General features: G+C 43.1%; 1 long non-coding RNA gene across 1 annotated transcript; it reads right to left on the bottom strand.

Annotated features, from left to right (window-relative positions):
* Nucleotides 1-6,010: 6,010 nt before the first annotated feature.
* LOC116543356 lies at nucleotides 6,011-11,148 on the bottom strand. Its single transcript, XR_004265550.1, has 2 exons — nucleotides 9,771-11,148; nucleotides 6,011-6,264 (listed from the first exon to the last, which is right to left on the bottom strand). It is a non-coding gene; the product is annotated as an uncharacterized LOC116543356 (long non-coding RNA).
* Nucleotides 11,149-15,822: the final 4,674 nt, after the last annotated feature.

The raw sequence follows: 15,822 nt of genomic DNA, 5'->3' as shown, positions 1-15,822 counted from the left end.
GTTTCTCCATGTTGATCAGGCTGGTGTTGAACTCCTGACCTCAAGTCATCCACCTGCCTCAGCCTCCCAAAGTGCTGGGATTACAGGTGCGAGCCACTGTGCCCAGCCTGTTTTGTTTTTTAATACATGCTCTCATTCTATGGAGTGCAGTAGTGCAATCATAGCTCACTGCAACCTCAAACTCCTGGGTTCAAGCAATCCTCACACTTCAGCCTGAGACCATAGGCACACACCACCATACCCAGCTAGTTTTAAACACTTTTTTTGTGGAGAAAAGTTCTCGCTATGCTGTCCAGGCTGGTCTCAAACTCCTGGCCTCAAATGATCCTTCAGTCTCCCAAAGTGCTGAGATTAGAAACATGAGCCACTGTGTCTGGCCAAAAACCAATTAGATTAGAAAACAACAAAAAGAAGTAAGAAGTGATTTGGTAAAGCTGAGGAAATAAATGGAAGGGCAAATGAAAAGCATTATGTAGATGAAATTCATATAAGGAACCACAAAAATAATGACTACAAGGTCACAATGAGGCCTAGAGAAATAAAAAATGAAATGAATACAAATGTGATTACAGAGAAAACCAATGACTAAAGAAAGATAATGAAATGCATATAATTAGTGTTCCTAAAAAAGCAAACATAAAAAAATTCAATATGTAGCAGAAGAAAGTGTTGCTGAAATAAAGACTTAAATCTATTGGAAGGGTGCACTGTGGCTCATAAAAAGTAGATGGAACAGTCAAAACTGAGACATGTCCTGGTGAGGTAACTAAATTTCAGGAATAAATGACTAAATGGGCACCTAGGCAGAAAAGGAAGTCATGTGCAAGGCAGAATTCCAGGTTGACTTTGCCCTTCCCCACAGTTACACTCCACACCGGAATTAATAATGCCTATATAAATCCAAGGATAAACAAAGTGTGAGCCAGTAATTTTTTTACCCAGCAAAGTGTTATCTCACATTAAAAGCAATAAGCAAACATTTCCAGTTATGTAAAAACTCGGGGAGTATGACACTTATAAGCCCTGTTTGAAAATAACTATTGCAATGAGATATAGCCAATAAAGAAGCGAATTAAAATAAATACTCAGGAATTAAGAGGGCATTGTAAAAAAATGAATGGTCTAATGAAAAAAAAAAAAAAAAAAAAGACAGTTTTCCTTCTGTCCTTACACCACAATTAATCAACACAGAAGATTTCTGTAACCAAATGTTTATTTTAATTATTTTTATTTTTAGGAATGGGGTCTTACTGTCACCCTGGCTGGAGTGCAGTGGTGCCATCATAGCTCATTGCAGCCTTGAATTCCTGGCCTCACGTCATCCTCCTGCCTCAGCATCCTGATTCGTTGGGATTACAGGCAAGATCTGAAACTGCCTTTACAAAATTATAATTGAGGAAATTATGACAGTGAAAGGGATCAGACCTAACCAAACTCATCTTCCTTCTAACCTCTAAACTGTCCTTGTTCATTCTTGGTATGGTAGGTCAAACTAGCCCTGGGAAGGAATTTAGTTTTATAGATTAAACTCTGAAACAAAATTGATAATAGCTCTTTCCTAAAAAACCCCTTCTTGTCTGGGGACCAGTCTGCCTTTGTAAGACTAACGAATTAGCTACCAGATGAGAAATTATGATTTAGGAACCATATGGCCTCTGGCTGGAAGAGTTTGAACCTCCCCAAATTGCTCCTGGGAATAACATCACCATTACAAAACCTAAGATTAGTGCTTGAGATATTTTGCAGACCCTGCATCCAGATGCAGCAAATGACACCACCCAGACAGATAATCTGGCCCAACCAGTTCTGTAATCCCACCCAGGAATGTAAATTAGCAAGCAGAACTCACTTCAGCCCCCTATGATTTCATCTTTAACCCGACCAATCAGCACTCCCCACTTTCCGAGCCCATATGAGGCACATTATCCTTAAAAACTCAGAGCCCTGAATGCTTGGGGAGAAATAATAAAACTCCAGTCTCCCACGTAGCCAACTCTGTGTGAATTACTCTTTCTCCTTTGCAATTCCCCTGTCTTGATAAATTCCCGTGTCTTGATAAATCGGCTCTATCTAGGCAGTGGGCAAGGTGAACCCACTGGGTGGTTACAGAGCCACCATACTCTCTGACCAAATGTTCTGGGGTTTTCCTACAAACACCAAGCAAGCAATCAATTCTGCAGCAACACCAGCTAAGTGTTCTCTAATTCAGTTCAATTTGGACACTATCTACCTGGATATGGGGTCAGATCCCACAGGTTGAGGACTCAATTCACCAGACTGCACCATACTTCTGATGCCAATCACAAGTCCCAGGTTGTTTTACCTGTGCTTCTGACCAACCAGCTATAAAATCAGGGATCCCAAGCTCCCTTCTTGGGTTAAATTATTTACTAGAGTGGCAAACTCTGCCACTGAACTCAGGGAAACATGTTCTTACATTTACCAGTTTATTATAAAGGATATTACAAAAGATACAGATGAAGAGATGCATAAGGCAAGGCAAGTAGGAGGAGGAGGAGCAGAGAGCTTCCATGCCCTCTCTGGGCACACCATTGTCCAGGAACCTCCATATGTCAAGCTATCTGGAAGCGCTCCAAACTCCATCCTTTGGGGTTTTAATGGAGGCTTCATTAAGTAGGCATAACTGATTAAACCATCAGCCAATGGTGATCAATGTAACTTTCAGTCCTCCTCTCCTCCCCAAAGTTTGGGTGTGGGGCTGAAAATTGCAACTCTAGCCGGGCGCGGTGGCTCAAGCCTGTTATCCCAGCACTTTGGGAGGCCGAGGCGGGTGGATCACGAGGTCAAGAGATTGAGACCATCCTGGTCAGCATGGTGAAACCCCGTCTCTACTAAAAATACAAAAAATTAGCTGGGCATGGTGGTGTGTGCCTGTAATCCCAGCTACTCAGGAGGCTGAGGCAGGAGAATTGCCTGAACCCAGGAGGCGGAGGCAGGAGAATTGCCTGAACCCAGGAGGCGGAGGTTGCGGTGAGCCGAGATCGCGCCATTGCACTCCAGCCTGGGTAACAAGAGCGAAACTCCGTCTCGGAAAAAAAAAAAAAAAATTGCAACTCTAATCCACAAGCTATCTACTCCTTTCCCACAGCAGTTAATTCATTAGCATATAAAAAGATATTACTTTGGAGACTTTAAATATTTTAAGATTTTAAAGATTTTAATGACACCAGGAAATGGTGACAAAGACCAACTATTTATTTCACAGTATTACAGATGGTAAGCACTGAATCAATTTAAATGTAGAAGTAAGATTAACTAGTAGTTATGGTTGTAGAAGAGAAAGTAAATGCTTTAAACCATGACAATCTAAAAATAATTATATTAGAAAAATTGGGCTGTGAGGAATAGTAAGCATAAATTGTAGTGGGAATCAGTATAAATTGTGCTAATTTACCTGTCTTTCACGATGGAATCAATGGATACCATCTAAAGTAGAAATATTAAACAGGGGACATTTAATAAATATTTTACATAATTTTTAAAATGACTCCAAATTCTTAATGTCTTTTGTAATCTTTTTTTCCTTAATTTTAGAGGGGGGATCTTTTAAAATTTCAGAGAAACACTTTTTCCATAACACATTTTATTGATCACAAAAATTCTGCATGCTTACTATAAGAAAAATTAACAACAGAGTAAAGCACAGAAAATAATAATCACCCATCTTCCACCACCCAAAGATAATTACTGCTAATGTTTTGTTGTATTGGTATATATTCTTCCAGTCTTATTTCTTGGCAAATTTTTTTTCTAATACAGTATGTTTTTCTAATACACTTCTCAAATTTTTCCTCTCATTCCATAGATGAAAAGGATTTATTTCTTTAAGGAAATCCTCCCCTCAAAAGAAGGCAAGAGCAGAAGGGTTCAGCATCTGAAACATAGGCCAGATCAGAGGAGAGGCCTCCTTTATAATATAACCCAGCTGAACTCAGTTTCTGGGAAAAGGGCTGCAGTGTTTCATCTCATTCACTGTTTTTTTTTTTTTTTTTTTGAGATAAAGTCTTGCTCTGTTGCCCAGGCTGGAGTGCAGTGGAGCGATTTTGGCTCATTGCAGCCTCTGCCTCCTGGTTTAGGTGACTCTCCTGCTTTAGCGTCCTGAGTTGGCTGGGACTACAAGTGCGTGCCACCATGCCCGGCTAATTTTTGTAATTTTGTAGAGACAAGGTTTTGCCACGTAGGCCAGGCTGGAACTCCTGACCTCAGCTGATCCACCCACTTCAGCCACCCAAAGTGCTGGGATTACAGGCCTGAGCCACCACACCTGGCCCTGATTTTTTTTTTTTTTTTTTTTTGAGACAGAATCTCGCTCTGTTGTGCAGGCTGGAGTAGAGTGGTGCAATTTTGGCTCACTGCATCCTCCACCTCCTGGATTCAAGCAATTCTCCCTGCCCCAGTCTCTCGAGTAGCTAGGATTACAGTTGCCTGCTACCATGCCTGGCTAATTTTTTTTTTCTTGTATTTTTAGTAGAGACAGGGTTTCGCTATGTTGGTCAGCCTGGTCTTGAACTCCTGACATTGTGATCCACCTGCCTTGGCCTCCCAAAGTGCTGGGATTACATGTGTGAACCACTGTGCCTGGCTCATTCATTGATTTTTTTCATCTAACAGTCATTAACTGAGCACCTACCTTGTTCCAGACATTGTACTAGATATTGGGAATACAAAGATGAAAGTAAGATATAGTCCCAGCCCGCCAGAAACTTACAGTTTAATGGAGGGGAGATATATGTGTAAGTGGAGAGTAACATACTGTGACTAGTGCTATCAGTGAGGTTAGCACTGTCTGCTACGGGAGAACCTAGAATTAACAGAATATGGTAACTGCCTGTGAGGGAAAGAGAGGTCAGTTTTCTGACTTAGGCAATGGTGGGATATGGTGCTGTTAATGAAGACAGGGTCAGAGGTAGAAGAGTAGGGTTTTTTTGTTGTTGTTGTTTGTTTCTTTTTTGAGATGGAGCCTCACTCTGTTGCCCAGGCTGGAGTTCAGTGGCACAGTCTCAGCTCACTGCAACCTCTGCCTTCCAGGTTCAAGTGATTCTCCTGCCTCAGCCTCCCGAGTAGCTGGGATTACAGGTGCTGACCACCAGAGCCAGCTAATTTTTGTATTTTTGGTAGAGACAGAGTTTTACCATGTTGGCCAGGCTGGTCTGGAATGCCTGACCTCAAGTGATCTGCCCGCCTCATCTTCCCAAAGTGCTGGGATTATAGGCGTGAGCTGCCGCACCCAGCCAGAAGAGTACCTTTGAAGGTTTGAAGATGAGTTTAGTTAGTTTTGGTCATCTCTTGGTTTCTAATAGGACTAGAAAGGCAGAGATAGTGCAAGCTCAGGGAGGGTCAGGGAGGTGTCATTTTCCAGTTATACAGATGTTGTACTGAACCGAGCATAGAAGGTCAACACCAAGACAAAAGTATTCCAAATTGCAGGGTCTTTATTGCCGGTGGCCATGGAGGACTTGTATCTCTCCAACCCGTGGCCCCGAAAGGAGGGTGTCAAGACCTTTTATACCCCTAAAACCACCTAAGGGGGTGAGGAGCGGGGATAGGGATGAGGGGTTTCAGACATTCTGAGGGCTAGTGGATTCTGTAAACACCTCCTGGGTGGAGATGAGGGTGAGGGGCTCCGGACATTCCAAGGGCCAGGGGACTTTTGTCACTCCGATTGTTACTTAAGTGGTTTACAGAAGTCAAGATAAATGTTAGTTTACACATTGTCTGGGTAGTGGTGGGAATTACAGACCTTAGTTACTTATTACAAGTCACAGGAGCCAAGATGGCATGGATTTGGACTTGGGCTTGCCTCTCACATTAGGGTCACAGAGAGCAGTTTCAATAGAAAGCCAAGGTATGGTTGAGCTATGCAGTTTTATGGGGCTTTTACCATGTCACACATATTGGGCTAAATATCTTTCAACAAAGAGCAAAAACATCTTGTCTCCAATAGTCAAAGCAACTGGGAATCTCTAAGTCAACTGAGTTATTGGAAAACTTCTCTAGTTTTTTTTTTTATGTTTGGACATCTTTGAGGTATAGAAGAAATAGTTTTTCGTTTTTTCAACCAAAACTCAGAGAACTCAAGAGTATATGGATTCTAAGTTAGAGTTCAGTGCCCTTACCCAGTGAGGCCAGCTCTGCCTCCTTATCTAGTGTCTCTTCCTTGTAGCGATCCCACTGAGTATAGGTCTGGAGGCCAGCATCCTTTTGTGATTCATTCACAGCCACATCCTGCAGCATCTTGAATTTCTGAAACAGAAATTGCTGCTCAGTAACCAGCCAATAGAAAGTTAATAACAGATACTCATACCTTCTCTTCTCTCTTTAAATCTCTATGACTTCTCATATAAACTTGGTCTCAGTAGATGGTCTTGCCTCTAATTTTAAAATGTGAGACCGTGTGGTGAAAATCACCTCACATTATCCTATCCTTTCAATGATTCTTTTTGTTTACTGTAGTTCTGCTCTTCCATTCTCTAGTATTTAATTCTTTAACTGAGTCCCTACTATGAGTCAGCAATTATACTAGGTGGTTAAAATACCATAATGAGGATGACAGTCTCTGTCCTTGAAGAGTCTGTGGTGGCAATTACAGACAATGCCAATTAAATGGGTTAAGTGCTCAGTAAGGGTAAGCACAGGGTGCTGTGGAACCTCATAGGAATGGGGTAAGCTGGAAATTTCCTAAAGGAGGTGGCTTCTAAGCTGAGGCCTAAAAGGCAATTGGAAATAAATGGACTAAAAGAAAAAGGACTTTTCAGACTGGGGTTACAGCATATACAAAGGCCAGGAGGTGCGAGAACCTATGATGAACTTATGAGTGTTCCACGTAACTGAAGCCCAGAGTTCAAGACTGCAAAAGAGAAAGCTGGTGCAGTAATGGTATAATTATGGACTTCCCTGTCAACCAGGCCAGGGGGTTAAAACTTTTTCATGAATGCAAAGGGCCACTGAAGCGGTTAAAGCATAATCTGACATAATCAGAATCATCTTTTTAAAAGATTGTTCTGGGAACACATCTTAGGACCTCCTGAGGCTGTGTCACAGAAAAAACTAAAAGAGTGTTCTGGTGCTCAATTACTGAAAAAAAAAAACAAAAAACTGTTGAATAAATGAAGAGTAGGTTAGCACTCTTCTCTCTTTCATTTGACTAAATATCCCTGAAAATCTTTTCTGTTCATGTTTTTTTTTTTTTTTTTTTGAGACACAATCTTTTTCTGTGGCCCAGGCTGGAGTACAATTGCACCATCTTAACTTGCTGCAAGTTCTGCCTCCCAGGTTCAAGTGATTCTTCTGCCTCAGCCTACTGAGTGGCGGGGATTACAGGCGTTGACCACCACGCCTGGCTAATTGTTGTATTTTTAGTAGAGACGGGGTTTTACCATGTTGGCTAGGGTGTCTCAAACTTCTGACCTCAGGTGATCTGCCTGCCTTGGCCTCCCAAAAGATTGGGATTATGGGCGTAAGCTGCCATGCCCGGCCCTCTTATTATCTATTTCTATCCATATGACCAGTTTTCATTTAACAAATAGATATCATGAATTTACTGGTGTTGACTGAATGTTTGTTATCCCCTGAAAATTTATATGTTGAAGCCTAATCTGAGATGTGATGTTATTAGGAGGTGGAGCCTTTGGCAGGTGGGAGAGCCCTCATGAATGGGATTAATGCCCTTATAAAAGAGGCCTAGAGAGCTCCCTGCCCTGTCTGCCATGTGAAGACACAATAAAAAGATGGCCTTCTATGAACCAAGCCCTCAACCAAACATAAAATCTGCTGGTACCTTGATCTTCAGTTCCTCATCCTGCAGAACTGTGAGAAACAAATTTCTTTGGTTTATAAACCACTTAGTCTATGGTATACTTATAGCAGCCTGAACAGATTAAGATACCTACCACGTCCAGACACTGTTCTGGGCCTTGGATACACTGGTGAACAAGATAATCCCTGCCCTCACGGGGCTTGTAATCTAGATTTTTAAAGACAGACATACAATAGATTAGTGCTACCTAAAATGTGACCTAGCTAGGCATGGTGGCTCACACCTGTAATTTCAGTACTGGGAGGCCAAGGTAGGAGCATCACTTGAGCCCAGGTGTTTGAGACCACCTTGGGCAACATAGTGAGACCTTGTCTCTTAAAAACAAAAAATTAGCCAGATGTAGTGGCATGTATTGGCTGGGGAGTCTCAGATGGCAGGATCACTTGAGCCTGGGAGGTCAAGGCTGCGGTGAGCCATGATCTCACCTCTGCTCTGTAGCCTGGGTGACAGAGCAAGACCCTATCTCAAATAATAATAATAAAATTAAATGAAATAAAATAAAACATGTTCTACACACCAGCAACATCAGCATCACCCAGAATCTTGGTAAAAATGTGATTTTCAAGCACTGTCCCAGACCTCTGAGTCGGAGTACCTCAGGGTAGGGTCCAGCAATTTGTGTTTAACAAACTCCAGGTGATTTTTATGGATGCTAAAATTTGAGACGCCCTGCTCTAGTCAACATAGCTTTTTTGAGGGACACGGTTCAACCCATAATAGCCATGTGTTATGTACTGTTCACCTAAGAACAAATCTATGCTTTGATGTCCTCCATTCCCTTCCCATATGCTATGCTGCTTCTATTCTGTACCTTTGGTCATGACTCTTCTATTTGTAATGCCCTTACTAGTCTCCTTCACCTATGTCTGGATTCAAAAACTCAAACAGTTACAAGAGACCAGGCAGTTAAGCATAATGAGTGAAGAAAACTAGATGATAAATGATAACTTATACTTTGACTCAGTGTCAGGGAGACAATGGAGATTAGTGGGGACTGGGGACTCCGAGTGTGAAGGAAGGAGCTGCTACTCGACCCCTGCTAATTACGTCATGCAAGTATGTGGGCCCTGGCTGCCCAGATCTTCTGATTTTTTAAGATATTGCAAGTCTAGGAGTGTGTGTGAGAAATTTCCTAATTTAAAAATGTTGGCCATGGCCGAGAGCAGTGGCTCGCGCCTGTAATCTCAGCACTTTGGGAGGCCGAGGCAGGTGGATCACAAGGTCAGGATATCGAAACCAGCCTGGTCAACATGGTAAAAAATTAGCCGGGTGTGGTGGTGTAATCCCAGCTACTTGGCAGGCTGAAGCAGGAGAATCGCTTGAACCTGGGAGACAAAGGTTGCAGTGAGCCGAGATCGTGCCACTGCACTCCAGCTTGAGCAGCAGAGTGAGACTCTGTCTCAAAAAGAGAAAAAACAAAAACTGTCCATTAATTGAAATAAAAACAAACAGCATTAGCCAAAAAAAAAAAAAAAAAAAAAAAAAGTGTGTACACTCAAAGCTAGCCCAGGGACCACCATTTTTTGGCTTAAGAAATACCACTATTTCATGCCCAGTTCTTAGTATATTTTAACTATGTCAGTCTTTTTTAATTCACATTCATGGGCATGCATTAGGTGATGCTAAACAAAGAGCCTATGCCTAGAGGAAGACACACAGGAAATAAGGTAGTAAGAATCTATGAATTAGATGCTAAAAGTGCTTCGGTGGCAATCTGGGAAGGCTTCCCAAACGAAATGACTTCTGAAGCTGCTCCTAAAAGGAATGTAGAATCTTACAGAGAGACCAGCCCACCTAAATCCCTCCCTTAGGCTTAATAGTAGAACATATCTGAACCACACAGTTCATTCCTGCGGCTTAGTCTAGGCTCCCCAGCGGGGCTCTGTCACTTCTGGGATGCAGAAACCAGATTGGGTTACATATACAAATGTACCTGGCACAGCGTTGGGCGAGGAATAGGATCAATTTATGTCTGACGGTGAATTCTGGGCCTGGGGCAGATTCCGTTTGCGGTACCCATAGGAGGGAACGGGAACAGGCAAGAGTAAGGGGACGCGCCAGGAAGCGGGGCACACCGAGACGGAGAAGCCAGCCCAGGGCAAGGAAGGCCCAGTCATTCGCACCTGGCGCCTACGTCCTCCTGAAGTCCCCCAGGCTTCTCCCCATCCAGAGGAAGCAGGAGTCTAGGGTCTGCCTCCAGAGCTCTGCTCCATTCCTCGCTCCCTGGAAGACGCAGGCGCCGGGGGGCCCCCAGCTCTGTGAACACAGCGGGGTCTCACCTCCACGCCACCCCCAGCCTCCCGCTCGGTCAGGGCCCCTCCACGGATTCTATCACGTGGTTCCAGGTCCTAGCGCCACCATCTTGGACCCCGCGCCGGGGCCTGGCGAGCACTTCCGTCGCGCAGCTCCGGGGGACTGCAGTCTATCCGGCCTCGCCCTGCGCAGCCGATCCCCTGGCTGCTCCAGCCAATCCGCGCGAGCTCCCCTGGCCGCCTCCCACCGGCTCCGGTGTCTCCTCTGCGCAGACTCCGCCAGGACGCCATTATGTAATTTATTCAGTCTCTAAATATATATGGAGTGCTGGCTCTGTGCCAGGCACTGGTGTTACAATGAATGTTGAGCAAAACCCAAGGCATTCTCAGGGAACTTGAAGTCATGTGAAGGATACATAGAAGCAATTGCATGAATAAATATAAAATGATAACTTGTGAATGTCACACTGGAGAGTGCATGGCACCCTGATTGCTTATGAAGAAAGATTTGACCCACACAGGAAGAACTGTAAAGGCTTTTCGGAATCCAGTTATCCTTGGAGAGAAAGGTGGATGAAGGACAATGAAGTAATAGAAACCCAACTCTAACTTGGGCATCACTTGGCTCAAGTAGCAGGAAAGGCTTCAGAAAAGGCGAGTTCAGGGATTGAAACACCATCATCAGGATTCCTTTTGTTCTCTCCATCTTTCAGTTTTGCTTTTTTCTGTGTTGACTTCATAGAGTTTTCCATCTGGAGATAGGTTTCAGTTCTCAAGATTAAAGGGGACTATCTATAGCAATTACAGAATAAAAAGTGACTCTGATTGGTTCTGCTTAGATCACATGCTCAACCCTAGACCAATCACTGTATCCAATGGATGAGGTACTTTGATTGGTCAGCTTGAATTACATATTGGGATAGAGGAAGAGAGCCAAGTTAGTAAAAGTCCTCAGGTGAGAGAGGTGTTCGTTGTTTCTGGAAAGAAAAGATATTTTGTTAGTTTTTGTTTTTACCAGAAAATGAGACGGCTCTTTGGACAGGTATAGGGATAAGAAAAACCAAAGTGTAAACCTGCCTCAGCCTCCTAATTGCTGGGATTACAGGCGTGAGCCACCACATCCGGCCCCATGTGTGAACTTTTTTTTTTTTTTTAATTGAGGTGGAGTCTTGCTCTGTTGCCCAGGCTGGAGTGCAGTGGCGTGATCTCAGCTCACTGCAGCAACCTCTGCCTCCCGGATTCACACAATTCTCCTGCCTCAGCCTCCGAGTAGCTGGGATTCCAGGCACCCACCACCATGCCCGGCTAATTTTTGTATTTTTAGTAGAGATGGGATTTGGGTATGTTGGCCAGGCTGGTCTCAAACTCCTGACCTCAGGTGATCCGCTCACCTCGGCCTCCCAAAATGCTGGGATGACAGGCCTGAGTCACTGCGCCAGGCCCCCATGTGTGAACTTCTTAGTACGCCACTAGGTGGCAGTGATTTGCAGCCCCTGGTTGTATTAAACAGACATCTTAAATACGCCTTTAGTTTCAGACAATAGAAAAATATGCTTCCTATTATGCAAGAGTCCTATGGCCTTCATGCATTCCTACCCTGTAACTAAGAGTCTAAATCTGTGAAAAGATGTCCATGAGACAGAGTTAAATTGAAACAGCAGGTTGCAGAACAATATTTGTATCTCCTTACTTTCTTCTTTTCTGCCTCTCTCCCTTCCTTCTCTCCTTCCACAAAATTTGACTGAGCACCTAGTGTGTGCTAATATGTGCTAAGTTACTGGAAATACAATGGAGAGCAAAGCAACGCCAATGCAGTGCCCATGGATCTTATGGTCCCTTACTGATAATAGGTTGGTTTCACCTTCTCATTATAACAAACAATACCACAAAGAACATTAGATACATGCACTTGAGTTCTCTAGGGCAGTGGTTCTCAAAGAGTTGTCTGGGCCATGAGACCAAAACTATTTTCGTAATAATTTTTTTTCTTTTTTTTTTTTTGAGATGGAGTTTCGTTCTTGTTACCCACGCTGGAGTGCAGTGGCAGGATCTCGGCTCACCACAACCTCTGCCTCCTGGGTTCAAGCAATTCTTCTGCCTCAGCCTCCCGAGTAGCTGGGACTACAGGCGTGCGCCACCATGCCCAGCTAATTTTTTGTAGTTTTAGTAGAGACGGGGTTTCACCATGTTGACCAGGATGGTCTCGATCTCTTGACCTCGTGATCCACCCATCTCGGCCTCCCAAAGTGCTGGGATTATAGGCGTGAGCCACCGCGCCCGGCCTAATAATTTTTTTTTTTTTTTTAAAGATGGGGTTTCATCATGATGGCCAGGCTGGTCTTGAACTCCTGACCTCAGGTGATCCACCCACCTCGGCCTCCCAAAGTGCTAGGATTACAGGCGTGAGCCACCTTGCCCGGCCATAATAATATTAAGATGGTATTTGCCTTTTTTCATGTTCACTCTTCTCATGAATGTTCAGTGGACCTTTCCATGAGGCTCCATGACATGTGATATTGCAACAGATTGACAGCAGAATCAGATATGAGAATCCAGGTGTTTTCTGTTAAGCCAGACATGAAAGAGATTTCGAAAAAATGTAACATACACAGTGACACTTTTCTCACTAATTTTTTTTGTTTGGGAAAATAGAGTTAATTAATTAATTAATTAATTAATTAATTTTTTTGAGACAGGGTCTCACTCTGTTGCCCAGGCTGGAGTTCAGTGGCATGATGATAGCTCACTGCAGCCTCAAACTCTTGGGCTCAAGTTATCCTCCTGCCTCAGCCTCCCAAGTAGCTGGGACTACAGGTGATTCTCCTGTCTCAGCCTCCCGAGTAGCTGGGATTACAGGCATGAACCACCACACCTGGCTAATTTTTACATATTTAGTAGAGACAGGGTTTCATCATGTTGGCCAGGCTGGTCTCCAACTTCTGACCTCAAGCCATCTGGCCTCTCAAAGTGCTGGGATTACTGGCATGAGCCACCTTGCTTGGCCAAAAGCTAATCTAAAACAAAACAAAACAACAACAACAAAACAAAAAACTCCACCCAACCAACCAAACAAAAACACTGGCTGAGGAGGGCAGATCACTTGAGTCTAGGAATCTGAGACCAGCCTGGGCAACATGGTGAAAACCTGCCTCTACAAAAAATAATTTAAAAAATTAATTGGAAGCCTTTACTAACTTAGAAAAAAAATTAGCCAGACATGGTGGTACATGCCTATAGTCCCAGTTACTTGGGAAGTTGAGGTGGGAGGATGGCTTCAGCCTGGGAGGCAGAGGTTGCAGTTAGCTGAGATTGTGCCACTGCACTCTAGCCTGGGTGACAGAGCAAGACCTGTCTCAAAAAAAAAAAAAAAAGAAAGAAAACAAAGCTATATATCCTTTGTGTTTTTGTTGTTATTGTTTTTACTAAATCTCAAATTGTAAAGAATTGTGAAATTATTTTTATTTTTATTTTTTTGAGACAGAGTCTCTCACTGTTGCCCAGGCTGGAGTGCAGTGGTACGATCTCTGCTCACTGCAGTCTCTGCCTCCTAGGTTCAAGTGATTCTCCAGCTTCAGCCTCCAGAGTAGCTGGTATTACAGGTACCCAGCACCACACCCGGCTAATTTTTTGTATTTATATTAGAGACAGGGTTTCACCATGTTGGCCAGGCTGGTCTTGAACTCCTGAGCTCATGATCCTCCCACCTCAGCCTCCCAAAGTACTGGGATTACAGGCATGAGCCACCACACCCAGCCAAGAATTATGAAATTATTAAGGCAGGCTAGTAAAAGAAAAATAAAGTAGGCTAGTGATACAACAGTGAGTTGGTCTATGAAATATTCATTATCTTTTCTAAACAATACTATGAAAACCAGGGTGATTTTATCTTAAATGTTCTCAGAGGAAGTTTTTCTTGGTCACTAAGAATAGCTTTGTAGAATCAACATTACATGTATCGGAAAATTTATTTTTGCTTGGTGGCTTATGGGAGGTAAAAGTGTATAAGTTATGCAAATAAACCTTTTTTAACATCAGGGGAATTTCATTATTCTTAAATATTACCTTCTGCGATTTTTGTTAAAACCATTTTCCACTACACCTAATTTGTTAAAAAAAAAAAAAAATACAGAGGCATCTAATGTTAAAACAACTCAAAGGCTGTTAGTTTGTAGTTCACTTATAAATGAGAGTTTATTTTAACCAATTTAGAGCTGTTTTTTGATTGTTCATAGAATATTTAAATCGTTCAAGTGTAGCTGATCTAAAACTTTAGTGGCATTACATTTTTTTATTTTTTATTTTTATTATTTTTTTTTAAAGATGGGGTTTCACCATGATGGCCAGGCTGGTCTTGAACTCCTGACCTCAGGTGATCCACCTCGGCCTCCCAAAGGCCTAGGATTACAGGCCTGGCCCATGGCATTAAATTTTGACAATGAAATATGTTGATCAGGCCAGGCGCGGTGGCTCACACCTGTAATCTTAGCACTTTGAGAAGCCGAGATGGGTAGATCACCTGAGGTCAGGAGTTGGAGACCAGCCTGGCCAATATGGCAAAACTCTATCTGTACTAAAAATATAAAAATTAGCCGGGCGTAGTGGTGGGTGCCTATAATCCCAGCTACTAGGGAGATTGAGGCAGGAGAATCACTTGAACCCGGGCGGGGGGCGGGTGGTTGCAGTGAGCCAAGATTACACCACTTCACTCCAGCCTGAGCGAAAAAGCGAAACTCCATCTCAAAAAGAAAAAAAGAAATATGTTGATCAATATGAAAGGTTGAGTTTTACAGTTAAGGGGCAAGTGCAGTGATATTAATTGACTCTCTGACAGTAGTTTGGCACATAGTTAAGTGCACATTCTCCTCTAGTAAAATGAAGTTCGACCACAGTCAACAGTTACCTGTCTATTTATGCTGGAGGGTGTTTAGCAACCAACTGTTAATTTAAGTGAGGTTCCATTCTGCCACTTAGCCATGATAGAGCATACAAATGGGCACTCAGGGAAAGCAGAGAGTATAGGTTACACACAGAAGCACACTGCAATTCAGGAGACATGTCCACCAGAAATAATACTATGATGCAACATACATCACAAAAACAAATGGAAATTGTTTCATTTTTGTTTGTTTGTTTGAGACATAGTCTCGCTCTGTCACCAGGCTGGAGTACAGTGGCAATCTCTGCTCAAGGCAACTTCTGCCTCCCAGGTTCAAGCGATCCTTCTGCTTCAGCCTCCTCAGTAGCTGGGATTACAGGTGCACGCCACCACTCCCAGCTAATTTTTGTATTTTTAGTAGAGACAGGATTTCACCATGTTGGCCAGGATGGTCTCAATTTCTTGACGTCATGATCTTCCCGACTTGGCCTCTCAAAGTGCTGAGATTATAGGAGTGAGCCACCGAGCCTGACTGGAAAAATTTTTTTAATCTGTCTTTAGGGAATTATCTAGCTATTAGTGGGATTATTTGGGGGAACTGTATCCTTGACAGAAAAGATGGTTCACTGTATTCATTTGTCATAATAACCAGACTCCTGCCAGTTAGTGGGTTCTAAAGTTGTTGATACAGGCATGAATAGATTTTAATGTGGAGTTCTGTAGGGAGGGTCCTTTCAACAGGAAGATAAACCAAAATTGTTGGTCTTAGCCTTTTGGATTACCGACTTTATCTGAATCTCTTTAGAGAGTCAAAATTGGCGGAGTGTGGTGGCTCCTATAATCCCAGCACTTTGGGA

This window comes from Sapajus apella, unplaced genomic scaffold (assembly GCF_009761245.1).
Source record: "Sapajus apella isolate SASKATOON/1434 unplaced genomic scaffold, GSC_monkey_1.0 scaffold186, whole genome shotgun sequence".
In the NCBI taxonomy this organism is placed as follows: Eukaryota; Metazoa; Chordata; class Mammalia; order Primates; family Cebidae; genus Sapajus; species Sapajus apella.
The sequence above is the reverse complement of the archived record's forward strand: the minus strand, read 5'-3'. Positions and strand labels throughout refer to the sequence as shown.